The sequence below is a fragment of the Mustela putorius genome, unplaced genomic scaffold, assembly GCF_011764305.1.
Source record: "Mustela putorius furo isolate JIRA1106 unplaced genomic scaffold, ASM1176430v1.1 tig00000407_pilon_pilon_pilon, whole genome shotgun sequence".
Lineage (NCBI taxonomy): Eukaryota > Metazoa > Chordata > Mammalia > Carnivora > Mustelidae > Mustela > Mustela putorius.
Genome location: NW_025421373.1, coordinates 16,457,204 through 16,471,142, shown reverse-complemented (window position 1 = coordinate 16,471,142; position 13,939 = coordinate 16,457,204).

Below are 13,939 nucleotides of genomic sequence, written 5' to 3'. Positions count from 1 at the left end.
TTATTTTATGTATCTTTCAGCTTCAAACACAATTCTGCATTGAGGTATGGAGCACTTAGGCTTCTCCCCTGACATTATCTGGCAATCCCTAACATGGAATCCCGGTATCAGCAAAAGTGTTTGGTGTTCTGAGACTCCTGTGCTCATAATCAAGCCCAGAATCTATTGACCCAGAGGATACATCTCTTGCCTTCACCGTCCCTATGCAGATCATGTCCATAAGATTAAGCATCACTTTGGTCCTCCCCTCAGGTGCTAACTAATAATTTTATGCAAAACCGTCTTTTTTTTTTTTTTAAGGGTGTAAAATTCACCCTTGAGACCTAGTACAGGGACCAAAGACCTATAAGCCAAGGAAAAATATCCAGGACGATGACCACCTGCTTGACAGAAATTTCCAATAACAAAAACTCAGCCCTCTAGCCCTCCCCACCAAACTCATGCATCTCTGCCTTCTCCTATAGGGTAGTCTATAAAATGCTGAGGACCATACAGAGATCCTTATGCCCCAATACTGAGAAGGAACCCGCAGGGATGTAAGGCACTGTACCATACTTGTGTGAAGTAAAATTAGATAGTTCACAGTGTGAGTTTTGTGTTGCCTCTCTCTATAACAAGTTGTAGAGCTATGAGGTGGCATTTTATCACTCTGAGCCTATTTCCTTTTAGCAAAATGAAAAGTTTGACTACATGATATTAATGGTTTCTATTAGTTCTAATATTCCTCAATCATTTTATATAACTTGAAAACTTACAAAACATAAATCAGATGAAGACTCTCCCCATTACTTAACAACTGCTTAGCAAGGAATCAAGACTGGTATGTTTTAAAAAAAATAATAATAAAAGGTAAAAAATGGGATGCCTGAGTAACTCAGTTGGTTAAGCATCTGCCTTTGGCTCAGGTCATGATCCCAGAGTTCTGGGATCAAATCCTGCATCAGGCTCCTCACTCAGCAAGGAGCCTGCTTCTCCCTCTGCCTGCTGATCCCCCTGCTTGTGCACACACTCTCTCTCCATGGCAAATAAACAAAATCCTAAAAAATTTTTTTTTTAATAAAGTTAAAAGTTAAAAAAATAAAGTTTTAGGAACACTTAAAGCTGGGCTAAACACCTGCACTATTACTCACTAATCATATGCTTTTTGATAAGCTAATAATTATCCTGAACCTAAATAGTTAGCTAACTTGTAAATACAGATAATAAATGACTCCAGAGTTATGAAGATTAAGTGGAATCATCGTTTTCAGTTCATCTTCTACAATTGCTGCTGTCGAGAAGGCACTAAGATAGGTTAGCCCATCGTGCTTCTCTTTTCTTCTCACCATTTATGAAAAGAACCACAGCATTTTTTAAATTTCTTTTTTTTAAGTCACCCTATCTGTGGAATTTTTTTATGGTAGCCTGAGCTGATTAGTACAAAATCCCATTCTTTAAAAACCATTTTTAAAACCAATGTTGGAAGACTAACATCATAGAAACCCTATCTTTTAGATAGTACACATTTGACTCCTTTAAATATATGTATTTAAATGGAAAATTTTTTATGTAAATAAATAGTAAGGAAAATCTGGCATCATCATAGGAACTTCCAATTGGAAAATTTCATCAAATATAAAAATTTCATCAAAATTTTGTCAAAATTCATCAAGTACAAAATTTTCTCCAGTGTATTTATTTCCCCCTTGAAATTAAAAACATTTAAATTCTCGTTTTGATTTCCTTTTTCTCTAACAGATATGACAAAGTAAGATATAAATCAAGGCACAAGATTACAACACATACATATCATAAGCAAGAGTACAGTTATCAGGCCCTTTTAATTATTTTTACCAAATTTATTCACAAATCTCTCTCTGTATTATAGCATGTATGTATCACTGCTGAAAAATAAGTGATGACTAATTTGTCTCAGCAGGGAAGATCTCTTATCTAATCATAATTTATAGTTTTGTTTACCTTTCTGTTGTGAAAGCTAATTATTTGTCTGAATAAGAATTTCTACCCTATTAAGCCATTGGTGAGTGAAAATACAATTTAAATTTTACAGTTGCTTTCAGTTCACAAGTTTTATACCACTCATTAGGGAATCATATCCCTTCAGTACTTTCGTGAATGTATACCCCTAAAAGAACCAACAAGTCCTTCTTGTGTTTTAAATCATGGTCAGTAGAAGCTGTAATAAGCACCAAAGTCCAAAACCCAAGACACTTGATATATGACAACTACACATTTATGTGACCAGGACAGCAAGATATTAGCCCGCTCATCTAAATCACTCTCTTTGAAATGAATTAGGAAAATATTTTCTTCCTATTCTGTTGCCAAATGGCTTGCAGACAACCTATAGTAGTTAAAAACAGCCACTGTTCTATTATTCCTAGACATTTCCATGTGTCAAACGAACTCAACATTCAAGACCAGGAACCACAAATAAAGGTCTAGAGAAATAAGAGAAAAAGGAAGCAACTATCAGCAAACACCTCAAGTTCTTACTTTCTGATATCCCTTTCCCCTACTTAGCCTTATTTGTGTATTTAAAATAAATGTATATAGCAGATTCAGAGCTAACAGCTCCTGTTAAACAAGACTCAGTTCCGTGATTCTCCAACTTTCCTACTCGGAGATGAGTCAGAAGAAAAGGGTTATCTCCTAAAGAGAATGGATCTCTGTCGATAGACATAGAAACATGGTTTCTTACACATTCTATAAGATGTGCTGTTGACAATATCTATTTCACAGAACTCTGGTGAGGATCAAACTAGACAATACTAGGTAACTTAAACTCCTTGTAAACTGTAACAGTACTAGCCATTGGTACATGTTATAAATGTCTTGAGGTTTTTCAGAAAAGGAAGATGAACACAATGTAGTATTATACAGGCACCTTAAAATTCTGAGTTTGGTAGTGAAATGAACTGAAGCATTGGTTTTAATGTGTATACAATAACAATCAAATGAAATGAGCAATATTTATAAATACAGATGATATTGCCAACAATGACAATGTAGTATAAAAAGGCACATTGCTGCTTCAGGGTTATTTTATATATTAAGATGTATTAAGATACAACTTAAATACACACACACTCATTCAAAAAATGGGCTTTCATTAAAGAATTAATTCTCAGCCAAAAGTCATTTACTAAAACCTGATTTCTAAGAACACCATCTACTCATTTTATCATTTCCATTCTTCTCATTTGTGTAACATTAGAAGAATAAAATGATGTCAAAATTACTATTTCCAGACATTTAGTACAAATCTTCCTCAAATGATGATGGGATTACATCCCCACAAACCCACTGTGAATTGAAAATATCCTAAATCACAAATGCATTTATTATACCGAACCTACCAAACATCAGAGCTTAGCCTAGGCTACCTTAAATATGCTCAGAATACGTCTTTAACCTAAACTTGGGCATAATCATCTGACACAAAGCCTTTTTTTTTTTAAGGTTTTATTTATTTACTTGACAGAGATCACAAGTAGGCAGAGAGGCAGGCAGAGAGAGAGAGGAAGGGAAGCAGGCTCCCTGTCGAGCAAAGAGCCCGATGCAGGGCTCTATCCAAGAACCCCGGGACCGTGACCTGAGCTGAAGGCAGAGGCTTTAATCCACTGAGCTTCCCAGGTGCCCCCAAAGCTTATTTTATAATAAAGAGTTGATGATCTCATTTAATGTACTGAATAGTGTACTGAAAATGAAAAACACAATGTTTGTATCAGGACAGAATGGCTGCGAGCATGTTGGTTGTGTACCTGCGCGATCGCGGGGCTGGCCGGGAGCTGTGGCTCCCTTCTACTGCCCAGTATCGTCAGAGAGTGCTGTGCCCCATATTGCTGGCTCAGGGAAAATATCCTAATTCAAAAATTAAAAAAAGTATGGTTTTTATGAAACATGAATCACTTTCCCACCATCATAAACTCAAAAAATCTTCAGTTGAACCATCATAAATTGGGGACCATCTGTAATCAGCAGTAGATACAAGGTTTGTAAGAAGACAATAATTCACTGTTTTAATGTCCTCTGTAGTTGCTTGTTCACTTCCACTGCCTACAAATCAAAGAGAATTGTTCATTAATATACACAAACACTCCAGTAACATAGTGAGATTGTGTCAGTTGAATGTGCCATTGTGAATTGATTATGCATTGCTTTTTATTTTGCTTTTGTTTTAGAAAGTGACAATTCTGGTGCATTCAATAATCCTCTCAACTTGCTTTTTCAGACTTCTTTGGAAGGAAGGTATCCGTTTCAACCTGAGAATACATGCTATTTTCAGTTTGGGACTAAAGCATATTTGGATGGATGATGTGTGAACCAGGAGTGATTTATACTAAGAATTGAGTAAATATCTGGGAAAAAACTCAGCCTAGGTAAGGAGAAGCAAAATGAATCAGCCATCTCCTTTGGCTAGAGTATCACGTCTATTTCTTTACAGGGCAACTGGGCTCCCCCTGTCTGAGCCCACCTCACTTCTCCTCCTGCCTCCCTCACATTCCAAGATGTTTCAGTCAGCTCAGGCTGCTGTAATAAAATGTGGTCTTCGACTGAGCGGCTTAAACAACAGATAGTTGTTTCTCACAATCCGGAGGCTGGAAACTCCAAAGTCAAGGTCCAGTAGGGTCCATTGCTGCTGAGAGCTCTCCTCCTGGTTTACAGAAGGCCACCTTCTTGCTGTGTCCTCACTTGGCAAAAGATCAAGCAAGCTCTTTGCATATATTGCATGAATCCTACCATGAAGTCCCCACCCTTATGACCTCATCTAAACCTTATGACCTCAGCAAAACCCAGTTTTGTTTTATAAAGGCCCAGTACCACCACTCATCACACGGAGGTTTAGGGTTTCAACATATCAGTAGGAGCTGGGGAAGTGAACACAATTCAACCCATAGCCCCTGGTTCTTCCTTCTCTGCTCTCACACATTGCCCGAGATTTCATCTCACCTCTGTGATGTTTATGGACTCAGTTTCTTTGTCCATGCTGTCACAGGACTCATTTCCTTCTCCACCAAATTCCTAATCACACTCGAAAGCTCTTTGTTAGAATTAGCTGTTCCTGGAAGATTTTCCTCACCTTTCCAAGAAGTGACTTTTCTATATAATTTCATAATGTACCTCATACACATGTCACTGCTTTCACTGTCTGAGTTACAAGTAGTTACACCTTTTTGCCACTAGATTTTTACTTCTTTGAAGACTAGGACTATGTTTTATCCATCTTTTCTATACAGCACCTGAAATGTGATGGGCCTTGTAAGACATGTTGAATTAATTGAGAAATGAATGAATAAATGAGGAAAAGTGGTCCAGAGTCTAAACCAACCTCACTGTGAAGAGAAAACATTTGGTGTAGCATATTTCTCAAACTGAGACTTGCACAAAGCCAGGGGAATATAGCAATGTAGCAAGGAATATACAAAACCACCTGAGAATTTGGGAGACATTTCTTGTCACTGTTCCTTTTGTATTTGTGTTTTAATTTCTGTGTTCTTGAAATTTTTTTTTCACATGCATGAACAGCAAAACCCAGTTTTGTTTTGTTTTGTTTTTTTAAAAGATTTTATTTATTTATTTGACAGACAGAAATCACAAGTAGGCAGAGAGGCAGGCAGAGAGAGAGGGGGAAGCAGGCTCCCCACTGAGCAGAGAGCCCGTCGCGGGGCTCCATCCTAGGACCCTGAGTTCATGACCTGAGCCGAAGGCAGAGGCTTTAACCCACTGAGCCACCCAGGTGCCCCAAAATCCAGTTTTTATATTGGCTAATTTGGTATCTTTTCTTTCTTTCCTTCTTTCTTCTCCTCTTTCCTTCTTCTCTTTTTCCTTCCTTCCTTCCTTCCTTCTTTCTTTCTTTCTTCCCTCTCTCCCTTCCTTTCTCCCTCTCTGAAAGTAAAAATGTTGACGCACAGAGTGATTATAATGTGGGGTGTGTGTGTGTGTGCTCATGTGTGTGTGTGCGCATGTGTGTTTGTCAGAGAACCCGAGAGTGTTGCTGATTAGTGCTATTGTCATGTCCCAGCGAAGAGGATGGTATGTTCCATTAGACCTTGTTATGCTGAACTCATTAGCACGGCCCCTGCAGCTTGCCCCAACCTTATTTAGCCCAGAAGATAGTGGATGTGATTCCTCAGCTCCTCTTCGCAGCTTTCAGGTTAGCTATTTGAAAGTAATTTTGTCTTTTTTTTTTTTTTTTTTGCTCTGCTTTACACATACATACACACACACACACATAAATCATTTCAATCTTCTGCAGTTATCCTCTCACAAGTTTATTTAGAAACACTAAAGTTTTCATTCCTTCTTGTATACTTTGCCTCCCAAACAACTTTGTTTTTTATAAGTAAACTCTACCCCCAATGTGGGGCTCGAACTCATGACCGCAAGAGCAAGAGTCCATGTTCTAAGAACTGAGCCAGCGAGGCACCCCTTGGAAATGTCCCCTACATCACAAAAGTAAAAAATACTTTAGTTGTGTGTTTTCATAGAATTAATATTTTTATTTAATTTCTAATGTATTATAATGATTAGTTCCTTAAACTAATGATCAAGATTAGAAGTCAAAAAGAAACTGAAGCAAAAACGAGCCAGAGCCAATATGCCAGAGGATGGAAATTTGGAAACCTGACATCAGAAAGGATTGTGATAGATATGATGATGATCACCACTGGCCATGACATAGTGACCAATAGAGTTTGATTATTCGGGAGATATTTCTTTCAAGGTAGACTGCATATATAAGAGAATTTATGTTGAAAATAAAATTAGAGACTAAACCTGAGGTCAATGACCTCCTCTGTTCCAATCCTTCCAATGTTAAAGGTACTTTGACAAAACATTTCAACCAACACTGGAATATAGCATGATTTTTCCCTGTCACAGATTCCTAAACTCATGTGTAATTCTGTACAGGGGCCTGAGGTTGAATCAGTAAAATTTTTTTTTTAAGATTTTATTTATTCATTTGACAGACAGATCACAAGCAGGCAGAGAGACAGGCAGCGGGTGGGGGGAAGCAGGCTCCCACCGAGCAGGGAGCCTGATGTGGGACTCGATCCCAGGACCCTGGGAATATGACCTGAGCTGAAGGCAGAGGCTTTAACCCACTGAGCCACCCAAGTGTCTCTAAAATTTTACGTTTTATTCAGCAAAATCTCTGTTTTGTAGTCTGTGTCTCAGGTAACACAATTTGGAAGGAAGTTCATTGTCCTTACTTATTGGAATGTGTTAGAGGAGAGACCTGATGTGGCTGCCTAGGGTCCCAGGTCATCCCAGCCCACATCTGGAACAGAGAGGGAATGGGAAAGGTCCTGGCTAGCTGGTGGCTTTGGTGAGAATGTGTGGCCCTGCCATCAATTAGGAGGCATCCCTGGATTGATTTGGAGCCTAAGTAAATAAAATGGTAATGACTCCTTAAGAAGATTAGGAAGAGATTTCCCAAATTCACAACAAATGTCCCTAGATATTTAGGATCTCAATGTCAGCAGAAGTAGCCTTCAGTGATCATGCCTCAACCCCATTCCCCAGGTGGTAGTAACCCTTGTTCCTCCCAAGATCTCCGGGGATTCAGGGATAGAGCTGAAGAGGCAGTTCTTCGAAGGGGCAGCCTTTCCAGTCAACTCTGGCTCTGAACTCATGCTTCTACTGAACTAGTGAACATCTTGTGTTCTCTCTTCATCTTCTATGTGTATCTCACTTTTCCAATGATAGGACTCTACCGATTCCTGTGTTACCAAGAAATATTCATTCCAGAAATGTGTGTTTATGGCAGACTGTACTAGAACACAAAAGGCTTATGCTTGCAGGTATGCACGAAACTTAAATATGGATGTGAGCTCTATGGATACATGAACATCTAAACTGTTGTCTTGTATGGAGGCATCTAGTCTGTCGGCCATGCTGCCCTCTCCCCTCAGACCCTCCTCTAGGGCCTACCTCTTCACACACAATGGTCATTCAAGGTGTGTTCCCCAGCAAAGCCAATTCTCTCCATAGGAGAAAAACAGGACAAGTCATTTTAAAGTTGCATAAAATTTGGGGTTTGTAGAAGTATTTTATTTTATTTATTTATTTATTTATTTATTTATTTATTTTTTTGAGAGAGAGCAAGGGTGAGGGGCAGAGGGAGAGGAGAATTTCAAACAGACTCCTTGCTGAAGGCTAAACCGGACACAGGACTCGATCCTACAACCCTAAGATCATGACCTGACAGAAAATTAAGAGTCAGAGGCTTGACCGACAGCGCCACCCAGGTGTCCCTTGTGGAAATATTTTAAAGGTATTTTTTTAAAACTACATCTGCAAAGCTATAGACTGTGCAAATATCTTTTGTAATTTGATAAATGCTGAAAATCTGTTTAAACAGAGGCTTAAAGAGAATCCATTCAATCTCTACAAAATCCTTTATAATTGCCATTGGGACACAGAGAGCAAGACAACAACTTCCTTACATCAATTTCTGTGAAGGGAATCATCAAGGGGTGTTAAAAACCAAAGCGTAGGAAGAAAACATCATTTTTAACAAGAAACATTCCAGTGCAAATAAGCCACTCAGACATAACAAATAAGTGATAATTTATCACCAACCTCATTATCAACAGATACTCGCTAAGTCTGTCTGTGATGTGCAAGTGCTTTGTACAAGATTCTTTGGGTTTTTTGGCAGTCTAAAATCCCTGAAGACCCTAAAAAGGAGGAAAGATTTATAAATATCTGTGAAACAGAAAGAGGTTATTATTGATTCAGAAATTTAACATTTAGCACTCTAAGTAGGCCACAACTATTTCTGGCATAGACATAGTGTGATATGTATTTTTTTTAAATGAATACAAATTTAAAAGGCAGTAAGTTTCCTAAAGTTATTTACATAACAAGCATTAGCCAATGCCTATATGTTTCAACTGTTCACAATAATTTATTTTGGTTTTTTGGTTTTAGTTTATTTTATTTCGTATTATTATCCTACCATGAAAAAGTTCCATTTAGATGGATTAGATCAGCCAAGTTTACATGTACTTTTATCTATTTTAATAATAAAATCAGAGAAATCATTTTTAAAGTGGCAGTCATGGTTAGAAATATATTAATTAATCCTTCTTGTACAAATATAAGTATTTGTATATTTTTCAGTATTTGCACAGTATTTTACTCACTGTAAAGTAAGCAGACCCCTAAGCCTAATACTATGCTTGGTTAATGATTGAGAACAGTTAAGCATTTAGGTCTCAGAATGGAATAACTTTTTTTGAAGTGGTAGTTACAGAGCAAAGCTGGTAAGTGGTGAAAAAGACTGAATTGCAGAGTTTGTTAAACCTAAATTAATCATATTTTTATCAAATATTCCCTCTGTGTTGTATTATGAAGAACCATACTCTACTTGCTATTGACTTGAAAACATAGTTGAAATAATATCAAAAAAGTAAGATCACTAAATAAAATCTTAATTTGTAAAGAAAGGGATGCCTGGGTGGCTCAGTTGGTTGAGCATCTGCCTTCGGCTCAGGTCATGATCTCAGGGTCCTGGGATCGAGTCCCTCATGAGGCTTTCTGCTCAGTGGGGAGCCTGCTTCTCCCTCTCCCTCCCCCTCTGCCTGCTGCTCCTCTTGCTTGTGCTCTCTCTCAGACAAACAAAAAAATAAAATCTTAACAAAGAAAGAAAGAAGGAAAGAAGAAAAGAAAGAAAGAAAAGAAAAGAAAAGGAAGATCTCTACATTCGGAGTTAGCTCTCTGTTCTAGTTCTTATGTCAATCCATGTCACCAGTATTACTTTAATTGGATAAAGCCCTTAATTTCTTTGATGCTCAGTTTCTCATCCAGAAAATGAAGGGTTGAACTGCATAATTGTTGTGTGGCTGTGCTTAGGGAAAGTCCTAGTTAAAGAGACAAAAATTGATGTGTGATCAGGATCTTTAACTTGCCAACGTTGTAAGTAATTTAGACTTGCTGCAGCCTACATCTGGTTACTTACTTTGCTTCTTTTGTTTGGTTTTGTCCTTGCACTTCATAATGGTCCTAGTCCGATGTGGATTTTTATCTTAGCCCAGAAAGACAATGACCGCTCCTCTCCCAAACTTGATGTTGGCAACAAGCTAAAACCTGTTATTCAGTCATCAGAGCTCCCACATCTTGTCTCTCCTCCAGTTTCCATTCAGGTTTGCAACTGCCTGCTTCTCTCTCTCTCCGAGCTATGGTCCACTCACATGGCCCAGAGACAGTATAATCTGTAAGCCTCCTCTAGTTCTATTTTTTTTTTCACTTTTTTTTTTTTTTCAAAAGGGGAGGGATGTTCCACAACCCTAGGGTGTCTAATACAAAGTCAACATGGAGAGGACAAAAGAAACACTTCACTGTTCTTGTTGACATTATACCTATAAATCAGCCCAATCTCCAACGCTCTAAGACTATAATGGTTAATGTGGGGTGGATATTTCAGCTCTATTCACAGAGAACATCCCTTTTGCTTCACTTTGGATTTTTATCATGTTCTCTCTGACTTTGGATTCTTGCTTTCCTAAATTTAACCCCCGGTTTTGTCTATGATCTTGAATTGGCCTCTTTCCTTTCGTTGTCCCTGACCTCTTTTGAACCTCTTTCTTTCTAAAATGCAGAGCCCTACACGATAGAGAGAAACTCACACAGATTAGGACGGTACACCCTCACACAACACAAACACACACCCATGTGATATGCACTAGGTATTCGCCACCCCGAGTCTCTACTCCCCAAAGATGTAGCTATTTCTGAATGAGAGCACATGGTCAAAGTGTAAAGACAAGTACATGAAAAGTTTCTCCCCAGCCATCAGAGATATGAAAATCAAAATCACAGTGACATACTACATCACATTCACTAGGATGTCTATAACGAAAAGGCAGAGAGTAACAAGAGTTGGTAAGATTACGGAGAAATTGGGGCCTTCACACAGTATAGGTGGGAAAGTAAAATGGTGCAGCAACTTTAGAAAACACCCTGGTAGCTCCTCAAAAGATTAAACACAGAGTTGCCATATCACCTATTGATTCTACTCCTAGAGAAATGAAAAGATCTGCTTACACAAAAATGTGTACACCTAGGTCGATAACAGCATTTTTCACAGCAGCACCAAATGGAAACACCCAACGTCCATCGGTTGGTGAATGGACAAATAAAATGTGATGCACACTGTGAGATATTAATTGGAAATAAAGGAAGTATTGATACATGCTATGACATGGATGAACTTTGAAAACATCTGCTACGTGAAAGAAGCCAGTCCCCACAGACCACATACTGAGTGAATCCACTCTCATGATGTGTCCAGAACAGAGAGACCAGAGGGAAGATAGATTAATGGTTGCCTAGGGTTGGAAGGGAGTCATTTGGAGGGAAATGAAGAGTGACCCCTAGCAAGTACGGGGATATTTTTTGGAGTGATAACAAATGTCCTAAAATTGATGGCGGTGATGGTGGCCAAACTCTGGGAAGACACTAATATCCATTGAGTTGTATACTGCATGGTATGGGACGTGAATTACAGTGCAACAAAACTGTTATACATAAAAATAAAAGCAAAGACGAGTGCAAACCTGAAAAACAAGCTCTTAGTCATTCCTTCTTGGTCTTACTTGGATTTGGAGATAATCAAAAAAATTGAAGTTGGCACTCTTAATTCATAATGTTCATGTGAAATGAACCTCAGATTCTTGGCAAATTCCACAAAGATGAAAGGAAATGAAATGATCCCTTACCTAATTATTGCATTGCAGAAAGGGCAGCAGTCACTGAAGCCTGACAGTGAAAAGTGAAATGATCCAACTTGCTGTTTATTCACAATTGCACAGAATGAAAACAAACAACTGCTTATTGCCTCCAGACCCAGGGTCGTCAATTTAAGCGCAACAAAGAACTATAATGTTGTGGCAGCTATATCAAAAATGCAAGGAGGAAATTTGAAATTTGTGCTTTAGAAAATACTCACAAAGATGCATAAAGTGAAATTATGCCTCCCAAGATTGGCTAATGAGCAATCAGTGAACAAGAGCCTCTCCAGGGGGAGAAATTATTCGCACCCTAATGTTCGTGGAGTGTTCCAAAATACCTCAGCATATCTGACAACCTCATCCAAAGCTTTTGAGGCTTAGAAAATTTTATGGCAAAATTTAGGCCAAAATGCAAGCTAAAGGTGACTGCTATTTTTAGCACTGAAATACAGCTACAACTTCTCATCCCTATATAAATTTCTTTGCTTCGTATTCTTACAGTAAACAATCACATAGATACTTTGTGATGGCTGAAATTTTTCTTTCATATATTTTCATGACTTTAACCTTGATATTTATGCTATATGAATCAATTTTCCTATGGGCAAAATATATAATAATACATCCCTAGTTCATCATCAGGAAAGTAACGGAGATTGATCAAGAATGTTTGCAGATCCTTGGGGCCCTTGGGTGGCTGAGTCAGTTACGTGGCCGACTCCTGATTTCAGTTCAGGTCCTGATCTCAGGGTCATGAGATCAAGCCTCACACTGGGCTCTGAGCTCAGCACAGTCTGCCTGTCCCTCTCCCCCAGCTCACTCTCTCTCTCTCTCTCTCTCTCTCTCAGATAATTAAATAAATAAAATCTTAGCACAAATAGAATGCTTGCAAATCTTTTAAAAATATTCAAGTATTTGGCAACACAGCCTAGGTTGTAATAGTCAAGTAAGTACTATTTAGGCCAAGGATCTATATATAGGGGTATCTATTATCATGTTTTAACTTGAGATATTAGTACAGTGATAAACTATTAATTAAAATGATAAAATTATTTGTTAAGAACAGCTAAAGCCACACAAATGTAAAAAAGAAAACATTGGTTATTTAGGGACTGTTAACTTATACACAATTATAATCAATAAGCACCAATATTACACAAATACCTTTTTATATTAGTTGGTAGCTTTTCCTTGATAAGGAACTGATAAAAGTGCCTGGAAACAGTCTATTTTCTAATTTGATGTACATGCTTCTTTTCCCATATTCTGCTAATCTTTTTATCCCACGCCCACTGGTGCCTCACCCTTGTTGTTTTTGATGGATTCCTCTTCAGTTGAAACTCATTATTTGTAGAAAATTATCAGTCTTAATAAATTGATTCCTGGTTTTTTTTTCCAATAAGTTCTACAAATGTTGGCGTCACTTACATGTGTTGTCCCCAAGAAAATTATAGTATAGATTGTAGCAATTTTTTTTCAGTCAAAGATTCCCATTCTAGACTGAGGCGAATGAATGTTCCCATTGCCCAGTACCATGACACTATCTGTGCTAAGTTCTAAATATTCCATTAATAGCAACAGCTGACTATTTCAAGATACTTCAATTTCACTTGCAGAAGCTAAATTAGTAAACGCAACCATGGTGATTTCCCGGGTTTAGTGACTCGACCTTCTCACTCAATTTCAAATTGATCACACTATTATGAAGCTCATAAATATACTAAACTTTCTGGGATCTAACGGCATTTCTGTTGAGATCCTCAAATTGAGATGGAGGTTGAACGAAAGTTCTTCTTACCATATATAGTTCTGATGAGATCCAACAAATTTATTTGAATCCACCAGGCTGCCTGGGCAAGACATGAAGAAGCTGTCTCGGGTGTTAAGTTTTAAGCTGTAAAGGGTTATATATTTTCTGTTGCTTGATATCTACATTTCTGCAATTCCCAGGGCACACTGCCTTCCCGACATAGATGGTGATATTCAGGTACTTTTCATAGTATGGTTCTTCCCTGTCTCTGGGATTTTAAGTCAGTTGTATTGCAGTCAATGATCGTAACTTATGGTTGCTAAAAAAACAACTGCTAATGACATTAATAAACATGAAAATGGCAAAATAAACATCACACCTACTGTGTGTGCACTTGTGCCAAAATTAAGCACTTATATACATTATCTCATTTGTCTTCAGAAGAATT